The sequence below is a fragment of the Neofelis nebulosa genome, chromosome 3 (genome assembly GCF_028018385.1).
Source record: "Neofelis nebulosa isolate mNeoNeb1 chromosome 3, mNeoNeb1.pri, whole genome shotgun sequence".
Classification (NCBI taxonomy): Eukaryota; Metazoa; Chordata; class Mammalia; order Carnivora; family Felidae; genus Neofelis; species Neofelis nebulosa.
The window spans coordinates 55,817,283-55,842,637 of record NC_080784.1 but is presented as its reverse complement, the minus strand read 5'-3'; the positions used below and the strand labels follow the sequence as shown (position 1 = coordinate 55,842,637).

At 38.9% G+C, this 25,355-nt stretch overlaps 1 long non-coding RNA gene across 1 annotated transcript in view; it reads right to left on the bottom strand.

Moving 5' to 3' along the window:
- Window positions 1-23,729, bottom strand: part of LOC131506100 (uncharacterized) — a 57,365-nt gene extending 33,636 nt beyond the window's left edge. Inside the window, exon 1 of the long non-coding RNA XR_009258731.1 lies at window positions 22,715-23,729. This is a non-coding gene — a long non-coding RNA (uncharacterized LOC131506100). The remainder of the gene's footprint in view (window positions 1-22,714) is intronic.
- Between the last annotated feature and the right edge of the window lie 1,626 nt (window positions 23,730-25,355).

The window sequence follows — 25,355 nt, the reverse complement described above, 5'->3', positions numbered from 1 at the left end:
TCTCTCTATTAACTCTGTCTTTGGCTACTTGGATCCCAGAAAGTCCTTACTCAACATACTGCCTTATTCTTATTTTAGATTTCCAGTTATTCTTTTTCACTGACTTTGTACTGAGAATACGATATCTAGTTCCACTGCCTTCAGCCAGTCTTTTCCGCAAGTACACTATTCCTCTGTGCCTTAAGTACTATATGCCCCATCTTTATAGTAATAATCCCCGTGGAGGTGCTTTTTGTTTTTTTCTTTTGTGGTAACTCATTCTTGAAGAAACTCAAGTCCATCCAGTTGTGGGTAGATTCTCTATGACTCCTTTTCCTTTGGTGCTGTTTGATGTATGTATCCCTTAAGTCAACTATCTGAAGGGTTATAGCCCTTTCTTCGTGTGCCCCTGCTCCTGGACATCTTACCGTAAATAGTAGAGTTCATGTCTGGTTATTGTGAAGCAGCCTCACATCTCTCTTGCCAGAATCAGCAAATAAAGACCCATAATCCCTACATGAGCCACTTTCAGCTCTTCCAAGCTCAGCTTGTTCCTGCAACTGATTTCATATCTTGGAATGTCAAGTGCCACTCCCTATCCAGCCCGCCTCCTGCTCCAATGCATTGCTGGCAATTCTTTATCCTCCTTCTAGCCCTGGAGGATAAAGGTTCCTGTCAGGCTGTGCTTGTTTGCAACATGACAATACACTTTGCCAAAACCACTGGTTCTATGTGTCAGAGACCACAGGTTATTTTAAAAAGTTCCAAATATAAAGATTGCATAGTATAGAGAACATAGAGTGTTAGAAAAGTATAGAACTTGCATAAAGAGAATAAATGGCCCTGTGGAGATTAATCTGTAGGTCCCTGAGTGTCTCAAGGTTAGTATGTTCTTTGTTTGCTTATTTATTTACTCTGAAAGAGAGACAGAGAGAGAGATAGTGGGGGCGAGGCAAAGAGAGAGGGAGACAGAGAGTCTTGATAAGACTCCACACGGTCAGTGCAGAGCCCTACACGGGGCTCCAACTCAAAAACCCATGAGATCATGACCTGAGCCGAAACCAAGAGTCAGAGACGTCACTGACTGAGCCACCCAGGTGCCCCAGGGTTAGTATTTTGAAGGCACATAATTTTAAGAGGGATTAGAAATCAGTTGAGGAAACTGGATACAAGACTGCAGGGAGAATGAAGGAAAAGGTCTGTGGTGCAGGTGCTCTCTATTGTTGTCATTCTTTCTAGTTATGCTTTTGATAGGTCATCATAAAACCCAAACATAAGTCACAAAATTAGAGAAACAAAAATTTAAATATACAAACGGATAGTTAATTAAAAGTGAAATAGGAACAACAAAAGATAATGTTACATGCTTTAACATTATTTAAAGGGGTCGTAGTAAATATAAGAGAATTTAACTACAATGCAGAACATCAAAAATGTTTAACATTTTTTAAAAGATGAAAAGCATAACCATGGTCTCCATTGCTACCTCAGCACAAAATAAATGGCATTCTCAAAGGGTGTCAATATACAGAGTAGAGTGAGAGTTAGAGAGCCAGAAAGACTGGTGAGGAGTGGGAAATAATGAACATTTCTAGACTTGAAAGGGAAAGGGTGTTTCCAAATGGTTTTGCCAAAGCTGGGGAGGGTCACTGCTAAGAGCAAGGTCCACCTAAGGTAAAGGAACTGTGTGGTCAGGTAATGAGGGGCCTCTCCTCCTGGCCTCTCTCCTCCCACTCCAATCTTCATGCCAGCCTCTCAGGGCATGAAATGGGGCCCAGAAGAGCAGAGAATGAACCTGGAGAAAGGCAAACAGCACCAAACCAACCCGAAGAAAAAAGGAAGGTAAGGCTGGAAAAGATAACAAAGGTAAAAACTTTCAGGGGAACAGACTGATAAATTAAAAAATATATATATATTAAAGCTCATTAAGGGAAAACAAAGAGTGTAGTCTTGGTGAGATCATAGATTAAGCACAGAACTAGGAACTAGAAATCTGAGTAAAAATATGAAACATTAGTCAAGGAAGATACCAAGCAAAATCATGTACTTTATGAAATGAAAGCGGGGAATTCCGGAAGTTCAAATGTTAGGTGATAAAATCGGAATGCAACAATAAAAATGAAATCAGCAAAATTAAAGGCAATAATACATGTGAAAAAGTAACCAAACTGTGAAGAGTATTAGAATTACTTTAGAACTACCCTAGAATTTATTATTTTTGTTTTAAGCTGTGCACAATTTCAGAGTTTTGAAATAATCAGTATGCCTTATTTTCATAATTGAAACGGGAAAATGTATTTAAAAAATAAGAAACACATACAAACCCAGCCTAGTTGGCCAACTGGTTGATATTCAGAAGGCTACATCAATTAAAAGAACAGATTACAGATGGGGAAACCGTTCAAATTAATTTGCTGAAAACCATGTCAAAAGTTAGGGAGGAAATAAATTTCTCCTATTTTGCTGTGCCCTCTCCCTCTTAGCTGCATTTTTTTCAAGTTTTTAATTAAATTCTAGTTTGTTAACATAGAGTGTAATGTTGGTTTCAGGAGTAGGACCCAGTGATTCATCACTTACACATAACACCCAGTACTCATCCCGACAAGTGCCCTCCTTAATGCCCAGCACCCATTTCCCCATTAGGGATTCCCCTACCTTCCACCTGCCTCCATTAACCCTCAGTTTGAATCTATGGAGAACAACTGGGATTCTTTTTTTCCCTTTTTTAAATAAATGTTTTCATTTCTTTTTAAGAGAGAGAGTGACAAAGCGTGAGCAGGGAGGGGTGAGGGAGAGGAGAGAGGGAGACACAGAATCCCAAGCAGGCTCCAGGTTCTGAGCTGTGAGCACAGAACCCGACGGAGCAGGGGCTCAAACCCATGGACTGAGAGATCACGACCTGAGCCCTGAGCCGAAGTCGGATTCTTAACCGACTGAGCCACTCAGGCATCTGTGTCTGGAGATTCTTATATTTCTCCCCACCCCCATTGTCCACCATGGGAGATGTGTCTGTTGAGAATCGCTGCATTTTTTTTCGACCCCAAACAATTTTTTCAGGCCTCACTTTCTACAGTTTGTATTATAAAATCAAGAGATTTTTTTACTTCCTTCCAATATGATAAACATTGATTCAATATAATTAGAAACTGCAAGTCCCATTGCACCAAGAGTACAGAAAATTCTCTTTGATGTGTCCTCTCTTCCTAGCTTTGCCTGCATGATCACAGCTACCATTGCCAAGCTGAGAATTATCATCCTGGAGAGTAGCTAAAAGTGCTTGTGTGAATCTCAGAGTAGTTCGTGTCTTTAAAAAATATGGAAGACATTTCTTCTTGGCCCTTATATTTTCCCCATTGTATAATAAGGTCATGTTATCTCCAAGTGTGCATCTTTGTTACGTGTTCTGAAATTTCTTTTTTTTTTAAACTTTTTCAAAAAAGTTTTAATTATTTATTTTGGGAGAGAGAGCCAGCGGAGGGGGGTGGGCAGAGAGAGAAGGAGAGAGAATTCCAAGCAGGCTCTGCACTGTCAGCACAAAGCCTGATGTGGGGCTCAAACTTAGGAGCCATGACATCATGACCTGAGCCAAATCAAGCGTCGGATGCTTCACTGACTGAGCCACCCAGGCACCCCTACATGTTCTGAACTTTCAAGGATTAAATCAACAAATGAGTTTGGTCAACATACATTTGGATAGGCAAGCCCAGGTTCAGGAAAACTACTCCACGGTTAAGATAGACGTTGCGACGACAAAAGGAAAGCACTGTCCATATGGGAATTTCTTGTCATTGTCACCTGTACCAAAGCACCTAAGAAAATCTTTTTTGTGTGTGGAAACAAAGAATACTTCCACTGCCTTATACTTCTGCTCCTGACATTTTACATTAAGAGAAAGTCCAGACATCAAACAGAAATATGAAAGGAAGCTGAAACTGAAAATGGATAAAGTAAGCCCTGAATAATGGGAGTTGTTGATGGCACTATAATTGGTCCTTGCAACTTTATAGAACAGATGGGATTCCTAAAAGATCTTAAGAAAAGATAGCTGGAGGGTGGCATATATTATGTAACTGTCATATTCTGAAATGAAGGAGAGTTCTGGGGAGAAATAACTAAATTATGAGCATGTAAAACAAATGTGTTTATTGTTATCTATTATTTATGGCCCTCTGGATAGTGGGTAGATCATTTGACTATACTTCTGCCTAAACCAATTTAAATTAATCTAACCAGTAAATTGAATAATGCTATATCAACTGCTTTGCTGCAATCAAGATATATTGCGTATACTCAACTCTCTTAATCTAGTAACCATATTTTCCAATGTTGATGGATAATTGCCTTTAAGTGCATCCCTGCCTTCTCTGCTTTTAGGTCTGGTTGATAGGGCCATTACTGGAAGTGGTACGTTCCCAGGGCCATTTTGAGAATGCAATTTGCCTTAACTCTCCCATCAGTAATATCAGTATAATCTGAGGGTTCTAAAGCCTATTAGCTTTCTCTAATGGTCTTTGACTCCCTTAAATAATGACCAAAATGGGCCCCACAGACAAGAAGAAACAAACTTCAACTTTCAACTCCCTAATATTTTCTACCCTTCAGTGTGAATGCTCGCTGTGGTTCATAAGCATATACTCTTGAAGCATATGCTGTGAAGATTGTGTGTTGTATCTATGCATGCAGAAAGTGCATTTGTAACTGTAGTGAGCTTGTCTGTTTCCATTTATACTGTCCTAGGACATGGCTATGGCATATCAGGAAGCTATAAAGAAACAGAATGCTAGTAAAAGTCTGGCCTTAGAGGCCTGTATTTACAATTAAACTAAAAACATTTCAATAATGCTTGAGAGTCTGTCTTTTTCACCAGTATAACAAGATCACAATTGTGAGCTGTTTACACCTCCTGTTTCTTTTTAAACAGTCGGTAGATGTTATGATTGGCTTTAAGAACCTCTATTCTGGCCAGGAAAGTTTTCCTTAATATTAGCTTTTGTCACAGACTGCTTATTCCTTTAATGTTCAACAGTAGAGGTGTGATTTGTGAACTTAGCTTAGATGTCTTCTTCACGTTTTATCATTAGGTTGCTGAAAACTCTTCTGGTCATGATTATTAATAACGATAATGGTAGATGTGAACATGATCGCTAGAACATAACATGGGAAGGTGTGTTCCAGGTGTGGTTATGACTAACTCTGGGTCCACCTTGCTGCTCCCTCCCATGATCAGTGAGTCCAAATATTGATGTTGCTTTGAGTTCTGATAGTGTTATTCTAGGTAAGAGACGAAGGGCTTCCTGGTTTAGATCATAGAGAAAACAAGACATTTCCCAGAATGGCAGTTCTTTTCAGCTGAAACATAAAAAAGATCTACAAAACCTTGGGGGTTTAACATTAGGAAGACAATCTCTCATTTTTTTTTAATGTTTATTTATTTTTGAGAGAGAGGCACACAGAGTGCAGGTGGGGGAGGGGCAGAGAGAGAGGGAGACACAGAATCTGAAGCAGGCTCCAGGCTCTGAGCCGTCAGCACAGAGCCGGATGCGGGGCTGGAACCCACGAATCGCAAGATCGTGACTTGAGCCGAAGTTGGACGCTTAACCTACTGAGCCACCCAGGCGCCCCAGGAAGACAATCTCTCAACGATGGTACCTCAGACCTCTAACGCCAAGGGAGAGACAAAACATGTAAACGTATGAACAAAAAATAATATTTCCATTGGCTATATCTCATCAAATAAGACTTGATATATGACTATATTCTGTTTTATCTTGAATTGACATGAATGTGTACCTCTAGTTGATATATACATAATAGAATATATTTATATGTGTTTGGACCTGAATCAAAATGAGATCATCTATGGGAAAGTACTTTATGCTTTACAATACGCTTAAAATGTAAGATTTATTATGTATAGATTTAGGTAGACCTAAGCAGCAAGCTGGTACTTCAGCACGATTACATTGAATTATCCATTTAGAGATATCTTATCTGATTCTTCCCTGACATTTCCAAGCAATCATTTGATCATCTATAGTTTCCCATCCCAAATCCTTCCGTAAATAGAAAACTGTAAATCCTAAAATGTTTACCAGAGAATTTAAGATGACTGTCTCAAATCTTCTCTGGTTTTCAGATACATGTGCTAGGCAATATTTCAAAAGGCATAACTATGTATAACTGCTGTATGAAAATGGATGCATACTTGCATGCACACATAGGCGCACACACACACACACACACACACACACATTTAAAAGACAAAATTAGGTACAGGCTTTGTATAATGTCCAGTTTTTAGATCTTGCCAAAAAATGCATTGTTGTTTTAGGAAACAAAGATGTTTCACATTAACTTCTCCAAAAAGTGTTTTAACTTGCAATCATGTTTTAACGTATAAAATACAAATAAACTCAACTGCATGCTCTTTGAGGGTAGGGATTAGGCCTTTTGTGTCTTGCATAATTTTACCACAGAGCTTAGGATACTGCTAAGTCCAAAGTGGGTATTTAATAAACATTTACACTTATGAGTGGTTGGCTGAAAAATATGTTTCGGCTATATTCCAAAAATAGGATTCTGTGTTTGACTGAGAGGTATGGAGTTACCACTCATGATACTGAGATATATATATTTATAGTATGCACAACACTGGTCCAGAAAAATCTTGATAAATGGTCAAGTCATAAAACCAGCAAGAACCATCCAACCATCTACACCACGAACCAACTGGAATGATGGAGAATTACCTTCTCTTTCCGAAGAGACTTAGGTTACAAAGTGATACTGTTTGTCCGGGTCATCCTTGTTTTACTTTACACATAGTGTGTAGGAATATTCACTTTTGTCTACTATGGCCAGACCATGACTAGTGTATGATAATAACAAATCAATTACACCAGGGTCTGAAGTAACAAGACACTTTTGTCATGTAGATCTTATGACTTTGGAATGTTCCAAATATCGAGCCATGAAATAATCCAGTAAATGCTCTAGTTAGACAAAAGTCAGCAGATTTTTCTAAAGTGACTCTTACGTACTTAGCATTTTGATAAAGACTCCTGAGAAGTTTCTGTCCCTAGGGATTTGCTCTTGTTGGGGAGGACAGAATAATATATATTTTTAAAAAGCCAACTAGATAACAAAACAATCATATGACCCAGTAATAAAATATATGCTACAGATTGTAAGTGATTGAGGAGTAAAGATAGTATGATCAGCTGTGTTCAGAGATGAGTTTATGAGGGGAGCAGATCTTGGGAAATGAGAATTTGGTTGGGGGATGGTAAAGACTTGAAAGTGGAGTGTGGCTCAGGCAAATGTGTAAATATCAAGTAATTGCATCTGAGGGTTAGCACTGCAGAGCGTTTCCTGGGTTCAACGCAAAGTCTGTCTCTGTGTTATCCAAATGGGCTTTATGAGATAAAGCTATATGAGATATACAGATTTTCTCATCTGTAAAATGAAGGAAGGAATAGTGTGCGTGTGTGTGCGCGCACTCGCGTGCACGCGCAATTCAAATATAATCTTGTTTTCAGATACCATTTTATAATTTTATGGGTCCTGTATCTCTTATCTCTTTGAGAACTTTAATTAGGTATACGTTTTGTAATACTTTCTTCTTTCCCTTCCAATATATCTGTTTTCTCTCGGTTGCTTTTATCAGTTTGTGTTTGGTTATTCCTAGTACTTTCTTTTTTAGGTTAGAGACTTTCCTCAAATATTTGGTAATATTTGCCTGTGTTTAGAATGAAGTACTTAAAGTTCATTTGTTTGATATTCATTAAATATTTATTGAATGTCTACTATGTGTCAGGCATGGTGGTAGGTGCTTGAGATTCATCAGTGAAGAACTGATTGGGAATTCTGTGTGCTCAGGAGAAGAATAGAGAATGCCTGCCTCCCTAAATGTCAATATGTCATTTTTCTGGAATCAAGTAGTCTCTTCAAAGAAGAGCCTGTCTATCTTCTTCCTGGGGGAGGAATATTTGGTTGTTTCTATTCTAGAAGTGAGGCAGGAGACTGCAATTGACCGTGCCACTTTGCAATAAGCAGACTTTCATGTAATTCTAGCATGTATCTCCAACTCCTAAATATCTTCAGCTTAAATTTTCCAGACAGAAGACTTCCTGTTTCTTGCCTAAGAGCCGGTAGTTCCTGTCTGAATGTAGAAGAGGGAGGGAACTGAGGTATGACTGCTCTCTGTGTAGGCTTTCAAAACAATCTCCCAGGTCTCAGCCCTTCCCTGCACCCCTCACCCTTTCCAGTCCTTGAAACCTCCAAGTCCACAGCCCCGGGAAAAGGGGTCCTGAAAAGTTAATTCCATTACTTCTCATTGTAGGTATTTGGTGAGTAGCCTCCTTTGCTTTGCTTAAGTTAAAGACAGTGTTGAAATCTTTGCACGGATATTTTCTCTTTTTTATTTGTCCTTGTAGGCTCATTTATTTTTTTTGTTATTTTAATGGGTTTCAGGAGGAAAAGGGAGATGTACACATTTATTTAAGCCACGCTCTTCAACTGAAAGGTTTGTTTCTTGACTTTAGTAAACCATGGCTTTATGTGATTGTGCAATACTGCAGTAAACACTCCAGATTTGTTCCCTCCTTCTTGTATGCATGCGTTGCGTCACTGCTTCCGCACAATACTGGGTATGGCCGGGTGACTTGTTTGGCCCATGGGCAATTGCAAATGAGAAGGTAAAGAGATATGAGACTCGCTTGGAACACTCTACCTTGTGAACAAGACTGAGCTAATCTGCTGCAGGATGACAGATCACATGGAAAGAGGTTTAGTCAGCACAGCTGTCCCCAGTGGAGGCCAATCCCGAGCCACCCAGCCTGACCCACCCAACTCACCACCCGATTGCAGATCCAGGAGTGAGCCCAAATGAATCCAGCTTTGCTGGGCAAGGTGAGCCCAGCTCACCCTGCCAACTTGTAGAATCATTAGCTAATTTTGGGACCTTTTTGTGCAGCCAACAGTAATCAATGTAACTATTATAAATTGCTAACGTTTATTTTCTTAGCATTTACTACACATTAACAATATGTCAGGCACTGTTATAAGTGGTTGACCTATATTAGCTCATTTAACAAAAATCCAGTAAGGTTTATGTTATACCCAACTTAAATCTTTAAATATTTCAAATCTTGAGTATTTAAATATTTTAAATATTTAAATACAGAAAATCTCCAGAGAACAAAAACTCAATTTCCGGTATTAAAAACACAAAAATTTAAATTTAGAAATCAGTGGAGGTTGAAAAGATAAAGAAAATTTCCTCAAAAGTAGAAAAGACAAAGAGAGGAAAATATAAAACAGAAGAGAAAGGATAGAAGATATAAGGGACAGAAAATATAAGAGAGAAGATAAGGAAAGTAGCCTGACTTACAACAAATAGAAATTCTAGAAAGAGAAAATGGAGAATGAAAGAGACGAATATTTTCCAAAACTAAAGACAACCAGTTCCCAGGTTGGAAGATCTTACCAAGTGTTTTGTATGATGAATAAACAAAGAGTCAGACAAAGACACATCATTGTAACAGACAGGAATATCTAAGTAGCGGAAATAACAGCTTTCAGGGATAAAAATCAGGTATATAAAGAATGAGAAGTAGACTGTCATTACCCCTCTTACAGCAACACTATTTTTACCAGAAGGCAACTCAGAAATGCCTTCAATAATTCTGAGGAAAACATATTTTCAAAGTTGTATCAACCAAATTGTCAATCAATACAGAAGACCAAAAATGTTACTTCACATGCATTCTTTCTGAGGTTGTACTCCAACCAAATGATGGAGTACTCGAAAAAAGAGGAAGACTTGGGGTGCCTGGGTGACTCAGTCGGTTAAGCATATGACAATTAAGCGACCAACTTTGGCTCAGGTCATGGGCTCAGGTCATGATCTCACGGTTCGTGGGTTCAAACCCCACATGGGGCTCTCTGCTGTCAGCATAGAGCCTGCTTCAGATCCTCTGTTCCCCTCTCTTTCTGCCCCTCCCCTGCTCATGCTCTCTCTCTTTCAAAAATACATAAATGTTAAAAAAAAAAAAAAAGAAATAGGAAGACTTGAGTCTTCCTTCCAAAAAAAGAAAAAAAACAACAACAGGGGACTCAATTTGGGGGCGGGGTGGGGGGAAGGGCAGCAAAGAGAAGACAAGATGATAGTTGTCAGCGGCCTGGAGAACAACAGGAGACAATGGTTCCAGGAGGACCCTTTCCAGGGAAAGGAAGGATGTGGTATGATCATTCATGTGATACAGCTTTTGGGGGAAATAAACACTATTTGTAGGAATGTGGAGAATTAATGGAGCATTTGGGAGAAGAGACTAAGGAAAAGAACATAATCAATACACATGAAAATGAAAAGTTTATTGATTCAAGAAAAAATGAAAAATTGTACTCCCCAAAAGGAAATATAACCATAATACACTCCTTGCTTCTCCAACAAGCAATATTTAATGATTAAACTAGTGAAAATACTGATTACTGCTTTAAAAACGAAAAAAAAAAAATAGGGGATGCCTGATTGGCTCAGTCAGTTAAGCGTCTGACTCTGGCTCAGGTCATGATCTCATGGTTCATGAATGCGAGCCCCACATCAGGCCCTGAGCTGACAGCTTGGAGCCTGGAGCCTGCTTCAGATTCTGTGTCTCCCGCTCTCTCTCTCTGCCCCTCTCCTGCTCACACTCTGTCTCTCTGTCTGTCAAAAATAAACGTTAATTTTTTTTTAATTATGATTTATCATGTTGAGAGAATGAATGGGACAAAGAGATGGGGAGCGTGAAAGAGAGCTCAATTGTCACCTACTATCACAGAATGTCAAATAGTGATATCTAAGATATATATATATATATATATATATATATATATATATAAATAATAGAAGTATATTATTTAGAAATGTAAAGATAAATATAGAATAAATAGCTAAAAGCATTTTAAGTGATTACTTTTGGGGAGTAGAATCACATGTGAGCAAGTAGGTAGAGTAGAATGCTGCCTTCTCAATGTAGAACTTATTTTTTGACTATGTGCTTGTATGATTTTGATGAATATCAAAAGAAAATCGGAGGGAACCTGAGCACATATGTATCTTATTGTTAGTCGTATTTCCAAAGCTAGGTCTGGGCTGGGGCTTACCAGTCCCTACCTAGTGTGAACCAGGACTACAGCCACCACTGTTGGGTTCCAGGATTGGTTTGTTGTTGCCCTTGGTGATGGGTGTGAATGAGCATGTGCAGAGGTACCTGGAATAATGCTAATCCTTTATCACCAGTGAAAACTTTCTCCACGTCTGTGGCTGGTCCCTCACCCTGGTCCCTCCACTCAGGCCGGGAGGAGGGTGAACCCCTAGCACTGCACTTTCTCCCCAGCACAGCCTTACTTTGGGTTCATCCTGTCTCCCTCTTAGCCTTCTTGGTGGGAAACCGGCACAGGGTTACTATTCCTCAGTCATGGCATGGGACAAAAAAGAAGTAATGAATGTGAGAAAATACCTTCATTTGCCACTTCCCTTGAGATACAGTAAAACCTTGGGGTGCCTGGGTGGCTCAGTCGATTGTGCATCCGACTTGGTCTCAGGTCATGATCTCACGGTCCGTGAGTTTGAGCCCCGCGTCAGGCTCTGTGCTGACAGCTCGGAGCCTGGAACCTGCTTCAGATTCTGTCTTCCTCTCTCCCTGCCCCTCCCCCACTCATGCTCTGTCTCTCTCTCTCTCTCTCTCTCTGGTAAAAATCAATAAACATTAAAACTTAAAAAAAATACAGTAAAACCTTGGTTTGTGAGCATAATTCATTCCAGAAGCATGCTTGTAACCACAGCACGCATATATGAAAGCAAATTTCAAGAACCACTGGTTCAGTTGTGATCATGCGATGTTCAGTATCATGTACTACTCATATTGCAAGACATTGCTCGTTTATCAAGTTAAAATTTATTAGAAATGTTTGCTTATCTTTGCGGAACACTTGTAGAACAAGTTACTTGCCATTCAAGGTTTTACTGTACTTAAAGCAAATATTGCAGTGCCTATCTGAATATCTCTGAGGAGTCCATTTTGGCCTTGACTCCGATCTCACCCCTCTCTTCTAGAAGTGGAAGAGATGGAAGAAAGAGAGGAGAGCAAGTGGGCATGGAACACCTTGCAGAATTTAGTGTGTGTGATCATCATTTCCTATGTGCAAGGCCTTTGGCGATGTTCTATAGGAGAAATCAAGAATGAGAGACATTTTTTGTCCCCCAGAGGCCTGACAAATATCTTTCTAATTACAGGGTTACATACATTTCTTCAAGAATTGCAAATTTTCCTTTTAAACTTCAAACAACTCGGGAAGCCTGGGTGGCTTAGTTGGTTAATTGTCTGACTTTGGCTCAGGTCGTGATCTCACAGTTTGTGAGTTTGAGCCCCAAGATGGGTTCTGTGCTGACAGCTCAGAGCCTGGAGCTTGCCTTGGATTCTGTGTGTGTGTGTGTGTGTGTCTCTCTGCCCCTTCCCTGCTTGTGCTCTGTCTCTCTCTTTCTCAAAAATAAATAAACATCAAAAAAAAAATTAAAATTCAGATAACTCTGTGGCCCCTGGGTGGCTCAGTCTGGTAAGCATCAGACTCTTGATTTCAGCTCAGGTCATAATGTCACCGTTCATGGGATGGAGCCCCATGTCAGCGCAAGGCCTGCTTAGGATTCTCTCTCTCCCTCTCTCTTTGCAGCTCCCCAGCTTATGTGCATTGCACTCTCTCTCTCTTTCTCAAAAAATTTTTTTTCAAACAAACCAAAGATACACTGTACCTTATTAAACTATTACCAGCTACTGCCATTTACTGCTGAGCTCTGTGGAGATGGATCTAGAATAAGGATTTCTAGAGGGTAAATGAGAAGGATGAGAAAGGATGTTGAAAAGGAGGGTGAACAGATACAAGGGTAATCTCAGTAATCTTGTTATCTCCTTATATTTCAAAGTGTCTGCAGTGAATAATGGTGCCTTCCTCACTCAAGGGAAGGCAAGTAAATTTCCCCTTGGCCTTTTATGGTCAAATTAAACAAATTAATTCTCCTTTATTGCTATTACTATTCAACCTTTTACTCATGAAGAAAAGCCAAGAGTTTACCCTTCTCTCATAATCCTAATACAGTGTATACCAATGACTAATATATGTTCATAACTGAAAGAATTACTTTTCCACCCTCTAGGGTTACATTTTTGCCTCCTTGCAGAGTATGTTGCTTCTTTCTATCCATTGTGCAATAAAATCTTTGCTGAGTGACTACACAGTCCAAGATACCCATTTCAGCAATATGTAAAACAGAGGCAAATATTTAAAATTTTTTTTAATGTTTATTTAATTTTTAGAGAAAGAGAGACAGAGTGTGAGCAGAGAAGGGGCAGAGAGAGAGGGAGACACAGAATCCGAAGCAGGCTCCAGGCTCTGAGCTGTCAGCACAGAGCCTGATGCAGGGCTCAAGCACACGAGTAGTGAGATCACGACCTGAACTGAATTCAGATGCTTAACTGACTGAGCTATTCAGGTGCCCCTAGAAACAAATATTTTATTTTATTTTATTTTTTTATTTTTTATTTTTTAAAAAATTTTTTTTCAACGTTTTTTATTTATTTTTGGGACAGAGAGAGACAGAGCATGAACGGGGGAGGGGCAGAGAGAGAGGGAGACACAGAATCGGAAACAGGCTCCAGGCTCCAAGCCATCAGCCCAGAGCCTGACGCGGGGCTCGAACTCACGGACCGCGAGATCGTGACCTGGCTGAAGTCGGACGCTTAACCGACTGCGCCACCCAGGCGTCCCAAGAAACAAATATTTTAAAATGATGACAATAAACATGATGTTCTCCTGAAGAGAGGAGTTGGGGAAATGGGACATTAGGAAAGTACTTACCAATAGACTATGATAGAAATAGGGTAGAAATTATTATTTTAAAAAAAATTTAAGTTTATTTATTTACTTTGAGAGAGAGACAACACAAGCAGGAGAGGGGCAGAGAGAGAGGGAGAGAGAGCATCCCAGGCAGGCTTCGTATGGCCAGTGCAGAGCCAAGTACAGGGCCTGAACTCACGTAACTATGAGATCATGACCTGAGCCAAAATCGAGAGTCGGATGCTTAACCAACTGAGCCACCCAGGTGCCCCTGGGGTGGAAATTATTATAAGGCAGCAAATGAGAGGCACCACAAGCTAAACAAGCAATAAGGGTTTGGCAATTTTAAACCTATAGAACGTGGTAATTAAATCCTTTGTCCATGGAGTCAGAAAGAGCTAGATCCTGATTCTGCAACTTACTAGCTGTGCAACCCTCTTCCAAGTACCTCCAAGTGCCAAGTACCTCAAACAAGCTCCAAGTACCTCATCCTGAAGATAAATATCAACATATTACCTAATTTATTCAGTTATATTTGAGAGTTTGCCGTATGCTGGACTCTGGAATACAACGATGATTAAGATAGTCTCAGCCCCCATTAAACAGTAAGCCAAGGAGTCAAAGCTACGGTAAGTATTCTCAAAGGGAGATATAAGAATGCACCAAACAACAATAAACCTAAAAGGAAAAGATTTCTGAGGAAGTGGCCTTTTAAAGGAGACCTGAAGTGGGTAAGAAGAGTTGCCCCAGTGAAGGGGCAGTCATGTCTTTAAGGAAGGAACAGAAGCAGAGACGGATGGGGGCGGGGCAGAAGAGGAGGCCAAGGATTTTGACAGGCAGTGAATTACAGAGGTCTGGAAAACCACCATAAGGAGGTTAGACTCTGACCTGAGCATGATTACAATCTACTGAAAGATTTTAAGTATCCTTCATTTAAAGAAGTGTTCCAAGGAGTATACGAGAAATTGCATGTAATGTTTGCCAACTAACTTCCTTCTTCCCTCCTTTCTTTCCTCAATTCCTCCCTTCCTCGTTTCTGTCCTTTCTTTTTTTTTCTTTTTATTTCATTTCTTGTTTTCAAATCAAAGGCCGTTTCTGCTTCATTGAAAGTGGTACTAAGTTACCTTTCACTCATTATATAAGGAGGAATGTGTTTAGAAATTTAAAGTTATCGAGTAGCCTAATTCTGATTCCTTCTGTGGATACTAAGTAGGCCATATAGCTGCATTTCCCAGACAAGTGCCCCTATGACCCACACTTTCATTCAATTCTGATGGGAATATGTTTAAAACGTATTTTAAGAAAAGTATGTATTTTTTATTTCAAGTTTTTACTTAAATTCTAGTTAGTTACCATATATGGTAAAAATTGGCTTCAGGTGTAGAATTTAGTGATTCATCCCTGTGCTCATCACAATAAGTGTCCTCCTTAAAGTTAAGAGTCTTTTATGGTTTTCTTCCCTCTATTGCCCCCCACTTCCCCTATGTTCATCTGTTTTGCTTAAATTCCACATATGAGTGAAGTCATATGATATTTGTCTTTCTCTGACTTATTTCATTTAACATAATACTCTAAGCTCCATCCACATCATTGCAAATGGCACGATTTCATTCTTTTTGATGGCAGAGTAGTACTCCATCGTTATGGAGTACACATTCCATGTGTATTTATACCACATCTTTCTCCAGTCATCAGTCGATGGACATTTGGGATCTTTCCATAATTTGACTATTGGTGATAATGCTGCTGCAAACATCAGGGTGAATGTACCCTTTGAATCAGTATTTTTGTATCCTAGTAGTGCAATTGCTGGATCATAGCATAGTTCTATTTTTAACTTTTTGAGGAACCCCCACACTATTTTCCACAGTAGCTACAGCAATTGCATTCCCAAAAACAGTGTAAGAGGATTCCCCTTTTTCTGCATCCTCACCAACATCTGTTGTTTCCTGTGTTGCTAATTTTAGCCATTCTGACAGGTGTGAGATGCAATCTCATCATAGTTTTGATTTGTATTTCCCTGATGAGGAGGGATGTTGAGCATCTTTTCATGTGTCTGTTAGCCATCTTGATGTCTTCTTTGGAAAAGTGTCTGTTCATGTCTCCTGCCCATTTCTTAACTGGGTTATTTATTTTCTGGATGTTTAGTTTTATAATCTCTTTACAGATTTTGGATACTACCCCTTTATCAGATATGTCATTTGCAAATGTCTTCTCCAATTCCATAGGTTGTCTTTTAGTTTTGTTGATTGTTCGACAAACATGTATTTCTAAAGTAATATATAAGATGGCTCCCTACTTCCACCCACCTTTGCAACAGTATTTATTCTCCTCTGAAAAACAGGGATACTTTGGTGAAAAAATTTTACAAGCTCTCATGGTTTAAGCTCTTAATAAGTGGCAAAGTTATTAATATTCAAAAAAAAAGACAGAGAAAAGATTGAGAAAAGGCTTGAGTTCCAGGGGAGATTGAATTAGGTTTTTCAGGGAGGGTGGGATAGATGAATGGAGAGAAGAAAAATGTATTCTAAGCAGAGGACATGGTGAAAAACAAATGCACAGAGCTGGAGGGGTAACAGTGGACTGATCTGGATAGGACAGGTTAGGGGCTGAAATGGGTGGAAAATATAGTGAATCCAGAGAGAAAGGTCAAATTATGTTACAGAGTGATAAATCAATCCAGGGTGGAAAAAAAAGTATGATTTTGATTCAACAACCTTCTTCATTTGCTAAGGTACAAAATAAATGAGATTATGAGATTTTGAGTATGAGAACATAGCCTCAGAGATAAGGTAAAATCACTAAGTAATATACATACATGTCCCCTCATATACACTGATAAAGAAAAGAATTTATTAATGCAGATGAATGCTACTGTATGCTGAATGCTTCCGTTCAACCAAATAGAGAAAAGGAAACTGGGGTAAGATCCCTTCAAATGAAAATGCATGACTGTCACAGGAAGGGAGAGAGTACATTTAGTAATTAGTATACTATGTTGTATTACATTGTATAGTGCATTAATTCATATCATATACACAGTTGATAAGCTTTGAAATGTTTTTTTTTTTCATTTACAAAGTATTAAGTCGGCCTAAAAAAAACCTCATAAAGTCATAAAACTGAAAGAATGGTACTAGGTAAAAATTCAAAACTTTTTAACAAATCTGTTAAAAAGGAGTACAAAAGCCAGTACAAAGGAAGTTCAGTGTTAGAGTGTCATTTGTCCACTTTTATTCTGGTCTTAACTCTGAAATCAACCATGTTAATTTTTCTTTTCTTTTTTTTTTAAATTTGTTTTAAATTTTTATTTTTGAGAGAGAGAGACAGAGTGAGAGTGGGGGAGGGGGACTGAGAGAAGGAGACACGGAATCGGAAGTAGGCTCCAGGCTCTGAGCTGTCAGCACAGAGCCTGGCACGGGGCTCGAACTCACAAACCATGAGATCATGACCTGAGCTGAAGTCGGACACCCAACCGACTGTGCCACCCAGGCACCCCAACCATGTTTCTAAACCAATAGAAGAATTTTGTTGTAACTATATAAGTTGTCGGATGAAATGTTTCCCACATCACTGCTAAAATGCTAGAAAAAGAGTAATGGTATCATAATAATTTGTAACTGTCTTTGCTTATATACATTCTGATTTAGATCTTCCCCTACTTTTGATGAATGTGCTGAATTTCTGCATGTGAAATTTCAGGAAAAAGCGTTTGTCTTAGTTTATACATCTTTGGGGGGGGGGAGTCAAAATAAAGACAACAGAGTTATTTTTAGGAGGTTTTCCTACACTTTTATTGCCTTTTAATAAAAGAGATCCTTGGGTTTTGAGGAGGAGATGATAAATAGTAGGGAGTGTGAAATTTAAAAGAACATATATCTTGGCTATAAATTCCATAGTATGGATAGAATCCCCTTTGTTTAGATCTCTTAATTTTTCTCTGGACAGTGTATAGCCCATTTAAGAATTATTCACATGTCTAAGCAATATTCACACAGTAAAATTAAGGTTTGGTGAAATAGGGGATAAAGACCTGAGAATCTTCCAGAATACAAAGAGGAAACATAATCAAATAAATAGGACTTAAAAATCACCCCAAGCTTTACAAACAACCACTCATATTCACACTGAGACAGCACACAAAATGATGAGCACAGCCATCCTGGTGACGTTTTGTAATTTCAAAACGAAAACCATTCTACAAGCCTTTTGAAAGAGAGAATATATGCCTACAAAGAAACAAGAGTCTGACTTCATTAGATTTGACTGAGTCAGATGCTAGAAGACAATGGAGCAATTTATTCAGATACTCAGATTTCCAGGGGAGGATGTTGAATCTAGACTTTTTAAATTCTATACAGTACATACATACACATACACACATATATGTAATTTCACTTTTGAAGGACTATGTTCAAAAGGCTCAAAATCAAAACAATATAAAACATAATATACAAAAAGAAGAGTCCACCTCTGTCCCCCTCCTCTGCCTTACAAACGGTGATTGTATTCTTTTTTTGTGCATCCTCCTACTATTTCTTTATAAATCCATAAACAAATAGGAATATGTAGATCTTCCCCTTTCTTGCACAAAAGATAGCTTACTATAAGTATTATTCGATTACTTTTTTTATATCACTTAATAAAAAATGTTGACAAACCCCACATTTCTTTGTCATTTCACTCTTCTAACTGCCGAGGACTGCGTTGTATAGATACACTAGAGTTCATATGACCAGCCCCTCATGTTGGCTGGTTGATCAGTTTCCAATCTTGTAGCATTTTAAGCAATCCTACAATTACTGCTATGTTATTTCTTTTCATGTTCATATGTATCTGTAGGATTACCTCCCAGTAGTTGGATTACTAGGAAAAGTTAAATGTATTTGGGTACATGAGATCCAATTTCCTTCCTATAGGGTTTTCATTTTGGAATCCTAAAAACAATGTACGAGAGTACTGGTTTTCCCACAGTTTTGCTAGAAGAATATGTCAACCTTTGGGGTTTTTGCCAATATAAAATATAAAAAATGATATCTCAATGTAAATTAAACTTGCACATCTCATATTACCATTGAGATGTTGTTTCCCTATCTATGTTTGAGGGGGCATTTATATATTTATCTGTGAACAATCTGTTGTTTTTTTTTTTTTTTAAATGTAATGTTTATTGATTTTTGAGAGAGAGAGAGAGAGTGTGTGCGCAGGGGAGGGGCAGAGAGAGAGAGGGAGACACAGAATCCGAAGCAGGCTCCAGGCTCTGAGCTGTCACTACAGCCTGATGCGGGGCTCAAACACATGGACCATGAGATCATGACCTGAGCCGAAGTCGGACGCTCTACCGACTGAGCCACTCAGGCACCCCTATCTGTGCACAATCTTAACCACTTTTCTTTGGGGTTGTGAGTTTGTTTCACCTCAATTTCTAAGAGCTATTTATATATCAGGGAATTAGCGTTTGCTGATAATATGAGTCACAATCCCCCCTCCACAGCCATCACCAATTTTGCATTTATCTTTTGCATTTGCATATAGTATAGTTTTCATTTTATGCAGAAGTTCTTGATTTCCATCTAGTCAAAATCATCATTATTTTAATGACTTTTGGATTTTGCATTATATTAAGCAAGGCCTTCCACATTGCAAGGCTATCAGAAAATTCAGTGCTTTTTTTGGAGCATTTGTATGGTTTCATTTTCAAAATTGCTAACTTTGGTCCATTTGGAATTTATCTTGGTGTAGGATGAGCAACATTAACTTACTCCAGATGGCTTCGCTAAATTGTTCCAGCACCACTGAACAAAAGTTCTTATTTTTTAATGAACACAAACCGTGGGTTAATTTTTGCTCGTAACTGCAGATTGGGGAAGACTTTTCTAACCATACTACAAAATCCAGTAGCTATGAAAAGTTGAGACTGATACTTTAGAACACATCAAAAGAGAAAGCTTTATCTTTTTTCGTTGTTTTCTGATGACATCTTTATCATATGTTAAATTCCTGTGTGTATTTTGTTTATTTACGATCTTACTCTTCTGTTTCATGTGTCAGCTCGTGTGAAAGTAGGAGAGTTATTTACCTTTTGAGGTTTATAGTATACTTCATATCTACTGGGCTAGTTTTCCCTCATCGTTCTTTTTCAGAGTTCATGTGGCTATATTTGCTTATCTTTTTTTACTTGAACTTTAGAATAGAATAATTTTATCTAATCCCAATTCATATTAAATTTAAGATCACATTCAATTAAAACAAACAAACAAACAAAGAACTTAAGGAAAATATACACATTGACACTGAATCTTCCTATCTGAGATTATGGTATGCCTTTACTATTAAGTGTAACTTTATGTACTTCAGGAATGGTTTACTGTTTTATTTTTTTTTTAATTTTTTCTATACAGGGTTTGTACATTTCTTTCTAGTTTTGGGCCTAGTTTTATGTTTTTATGTTGCTATTAAAAATCGGTCTTCCAGGGCATCTGGGTGGCTCAGTCAGTTAAGCATCCAACCTTTGGTTTGACTTAAGGTAATGATCTCATGGTTTGTGGGTTTGAGTCCCTCATCAGGCTCTGCACTGTCCTTGGAATTCTCTCTCCCTTTCTCAGCCCCTCCCTGGCTCTCTCTCTCTCTCTCTAAAAATAAATAAACTTAAAAAAAAAAACTTTAAAAAAAGGGTCTTCCATTGTATCTTTGAACTGGTTTCTTTTTTAATTTTTTTTTTCAACGTTTATTTATTTTTGAGACAGAGAGAGACAGAGCATGAACAGGGGAGGGGCAGAGACAGAGGGAGACACAGAATCTGAAACAAGCTGCGGGCTCTGAGCAGTCAGCACAGAGCCCAACGCGGGGCTCGAACTCACGGGCCAGCCCGACGCGAGGGTCGAACTCACGGGCCGTGAGATCGTGACCTGAGCCGAAGTCCCAAAGTCGGACGCTTAACCGACCAAGCCACCCAGGCGCCCCTGAACTGGTTTCTTTATGTTTAGGTAAATTCTATTCATTTAATGTATATGTATTTTATATTCTAGTGTAGAACTGCATCATCTTATACTCGTAGTGTCTTATTTTCTTAGTGTCTTGGGTTTTTCACAAATAACATTATAGCAACTGTACATAGTAAGAGCTTAACCTCCTCCTTTCCAATTTTGTCCTTACTTTGGCGAGAATGCTTATAGTATCTCATCATTCAGTGTGACTCTGGCTTTTAAATATATATCCATATATCTCTATATAATCAAATTAAGAAAACAAGTACAAAATGATTACTGTATTGTTGAGTGTTTTTAACAAAAATGAATGTTGATATTGTCAAATACTTTCTCTGAATCCAGGTAGGTGATCATATAACCATATAACCAATAGTTTGATAGTATTGAACCAGAGGCTATATGGGCCTTTTGTGACTAATCTGCTTGATTTTGTATAAACCTAAACCTTCTGTAAAACAAGTAATCTATTAATTTAAAAAACTAACTTGTTGATATATTTAAAGAAAGGTTGGCATAAGTTGCAAGATACAGTGTCAACTGAGAATGATAAACAAGACAAGGCAAAAGATAGTTAGAAATAGAGGACTTGTCAGACTTTACTGTAGATAATTCTCTATTGAATCACAAAGCTTCAGTATACAGTTCCTTCTCTTTAAAATTTTTTTTTTTCAACGTTTATTTATTTATTTTTGGGACAGAGAGAGACAGAGCATGAACGGGGGAGGGACAGAGAGAGAGGGAGACACAGAATCGGAAACAGGCTCCAGGCTCCGAGCCATCAGCCCAGAGCCTGACGCGGGGCTCGAACTCACGGACCGCGAGATCGTGACCTGGCTGAAGTTGGACGCTTAACCGACTGCGCCACCCAGGCGCCCCTGGTTCCTTCTCTTTAAATTCCGTGTTATTTTGATCTATCCCCCACTGAATCTTTGATGTCTAAACATGGTATTAATCAGTACTCTTAAGTAAACGAAGACATTAAAAAATGACTAAATTCCAGGCTCAGAGTTTATTTCATTCCTAGTTTGGGGAATTTAAGAATCCCAGAAGATGGGATGGTTGCTCCTTGGTCAGACTTGTTGTTTCTTATTCTGCCCTGAGTTTACAATGGGGTTGTTGCAACTTGCCTTTACCGTTTTCTTTGTCTGGATCCCTCATTTGATCCCCAGTCCAGTTACCTTCCTTGGAATCTTAGAAGATAAATTTTCTTTTCTCTTCAAAGGACCGCTCCAGAGCACAGATTTCCCTATAGCCTGCATTTGGAGAAGTCCTGCAAGGAAATTCCTGCTGAGATACTTGCTGGGTATCTTTGCAGGTCACGAGAAAGCGTGGCCAGAGCACTAATACACCTCTTTCCATTATTCCCATGCATCTGCTTCACCTCCCTTATTCCTGTCACTTCCCTGGGTTTTTTGCCTTCTAATGAAAGCATTAGCACTTGATGCTTGCTATGGACTGAATGTTTTTTTCATATAATGAAGCCCTAACCCCCAGTGTGATGGTATTTGGAGATGCAGCCTTTGGGCACTACTCAAAGTTAGATAAGGTCATGAGGATGGGGCCCTTGTGAAAGGATTAGCGTCTTTATAGGAAGAGACACCAGGGGGGACACAGTGAGGAGGCAGCCATCAACAAGATTGGAGGAGATTCCTCACCAGAACCTGGCACCCTAATCTTGGGCTTCCAGGCCCCAGAACTATGAGAAAATAAATTTCTCTTGTTCCAACCACCCAATATTATGGTATTTTATTAAGGCAGTCTGGGCTAACTAACATAATGCTTAAACCAAGCTCTATTTTCTAGGGAAACTGAACTAAAACAGCAGCCATCACTTTATGAATATTGGATGCCCATATTACCTATTGCCTATTTACCTGAGCTTTTGTCCATGTTCCTGGTGTTCTTCTCTGTTCAACGGAGCTTCTTCATTTCCATTATTGAAGGGGGTTATCTTGCATATTATATATAGCATGTGGTGGCATGTACATCCGGTCTTTGAAAACTAGGTCTTAGGGTTTAACTCAGTTGGGGGTCGTGAGTCCAGTTCTGTCGTCCTAACATGACAAAAAGTAGCACAGACCTTGAGAAGGAGCTCTACTGACTCATACCCAGAGCCTCCAACACTTACCAGTCTGTCTGATCTATACAAAGAATTATTTATGAAAGGAAGCACTTGTTTCTGTTTTGTATATCTCTTGCCCTTTATTCTGACTAGCATCCCTGAAGCCAGATCACACACACATAGGGAGTAAATACTACTACCTATTACCAACATGCTATTCCTCATGTAGGTATTGATCACAAACTTCCTTGCATAACCTTGGTGGTTCAATGAATAAGTTTTGCCTATCTAACATGACAGACTATCAAATGGGATTCTTTCTGTCTCGGTTTTTTAAACCTCCCAAATCTGAGAATAATGGGGCCCACATTCTAAAGCAAAGTCTAGGCCATATAATCAACACTTGGAAGAATTACGCCAGGTCTTCCAGCCTTTGCCCCTTATTCAACTTCAGAGTATAGAATTTTGAGGCTGAAAATTCTGACATTGTGAAGTGTCTTGGAGAAATATGTCAGTATTCTGATCTTCCAAAGAGGGAATTCAAGGGATGGAGAGGGTCTTGATGGGCCTTGATTGGTGTAGGACTCTCACCAGGAGGAATGTGAAAATGAGAGTCTGGCTGAGGCAATGCGTCAGACAAAGGATTACATTAGGAAATAACTGCCTTCCAACAGCAGTGGTACAGAGACATTTACGGACTATATGTAGATTCTGCAACAATAAATTAGCTTGGATACATGTTTAACAATCAATCCACTCAAGATCACTTATTTGATCTAATAAATGAATGGGCCACAGGAAACCAAGTGGCAGAATGGAGTCTCCTAAATGGCTAGCCAGAGAGGAGACATCAGGCATAAGGAGAGCTTCATGAAGAGGTCTCCAGTGGGCACACCCTACGAGAATCATTTCTAGATATTCCCTAGTGGCAGGGGACACCTATGCCTGATCACATCTGTGTAAAGAGCAATTAGGGGGTGGTGACGGAAATGGGTGAGGGAGGACAACCATGTCCTCTTTCCCCTGCTAAAATATTTCCCGTTTCAGTCAGACCTGAGCTGCTAGAAAAGAGACATTTAATTTGGTTAACAGTTTGGAGTTTTGATATTACCTTGTACTGGGCAAGTCTTCCTATTTTCCGAGTGTCCAGAAGTTAAGAAATCAAGTCTGAGAGTCATCCCAGGGTAGGGAAAAATAAGTCATGACACCGATTTAAAGAACAGTGGGAGAAAATAAAGTGGGTTATGGTTATTTTTCTAAAATCCAATTTGTTCAATAAACCAGTAATGAATATCCTTCTTTCAGTTCTTTTATATATCTACATTTTAGCAAAACTGGAATGACTCCTCAGTGTTTAATGAAACCCTATTGGTATTTTGTTCAGAATAACCCGTTTACAGGATTGGCTCATGTTTTACAGAACATTAAGCATTCTACATACTTGCCCATTAAATATCAATCAAGCTCCCCAGTAATTTTGACAAAAGTTTCCTAAGAGTGGTGCCTCCACAAATTGAGAGATTCTTACACAGGGTAAATGAGCTAATGTTGACAACTTGAGCATCTTTAAAAGACATGATAAATCTCCAGTAACACGTAGCCAAAGGTGAACCTTGCATGGAAAACTCTAGATTCTCTTTCCAGTTAAGATCTTAAACATTTAATAATTTATATTTCAACAACAAAAAAGAAGAATCCATTGAACCTGATCGATTTCCTTGGGATGCCCCGCAGCCCTTGAAACAGAACCTACAATCCAGTTGCAAATCTAGAAAAAATTCCATGTTAGCAAATTTATGCAGTAGAATCTAGAATAAATTTCACGTGGGAAACTTTATGGCTCTTCCTCAAGTCCTACCCAAATGTAATATGTTACAAAAATTTATGAACCCAAAATGTTATCTGCAATAATATGTTGAGAATGAAATCCAAGATAGTTAAAAAAAAACTGTACATACTAGCAGGTACTACTTTATGAAAGATCATATTTGCTGCAAAGATTAAAAAAGAATTCTGAACCAATAGGGTTGCCTGGGTGGCTCAGTTGGTTAAGAGACCAACCCTTGATTTTGGCTCAGGTCATGATCACATGGTTTGTGGGACTGAGCTGTTCATCAGGCTCTGTGCTGGCAGTGTGGAGCCCACTTGGGATTCTTTCTCTCCCTCTATCTCTGCTCCTCCCCTCACTCTCTCTCTCTCAAAATAAATAAGTGAACATTAAAAAAAAAAAGAACTTGAACCTATACATAGGAGATGGTGTCTAAAATACAGTTCTGTATGACGTTAAGAATATGATGAGATTTCTGGCAAGTGGGACCTACAAAGATAGCATGGCCAAAAACGGGATTAAAAGATAATAATTAAAAAAGAAAATAAAAATAAATTACCCCTCCCCCCACCGTGTCAAGAATGTAGATGTTTGGGGGTGCCTGGGTGGCTCAGTCTGTTGAGCG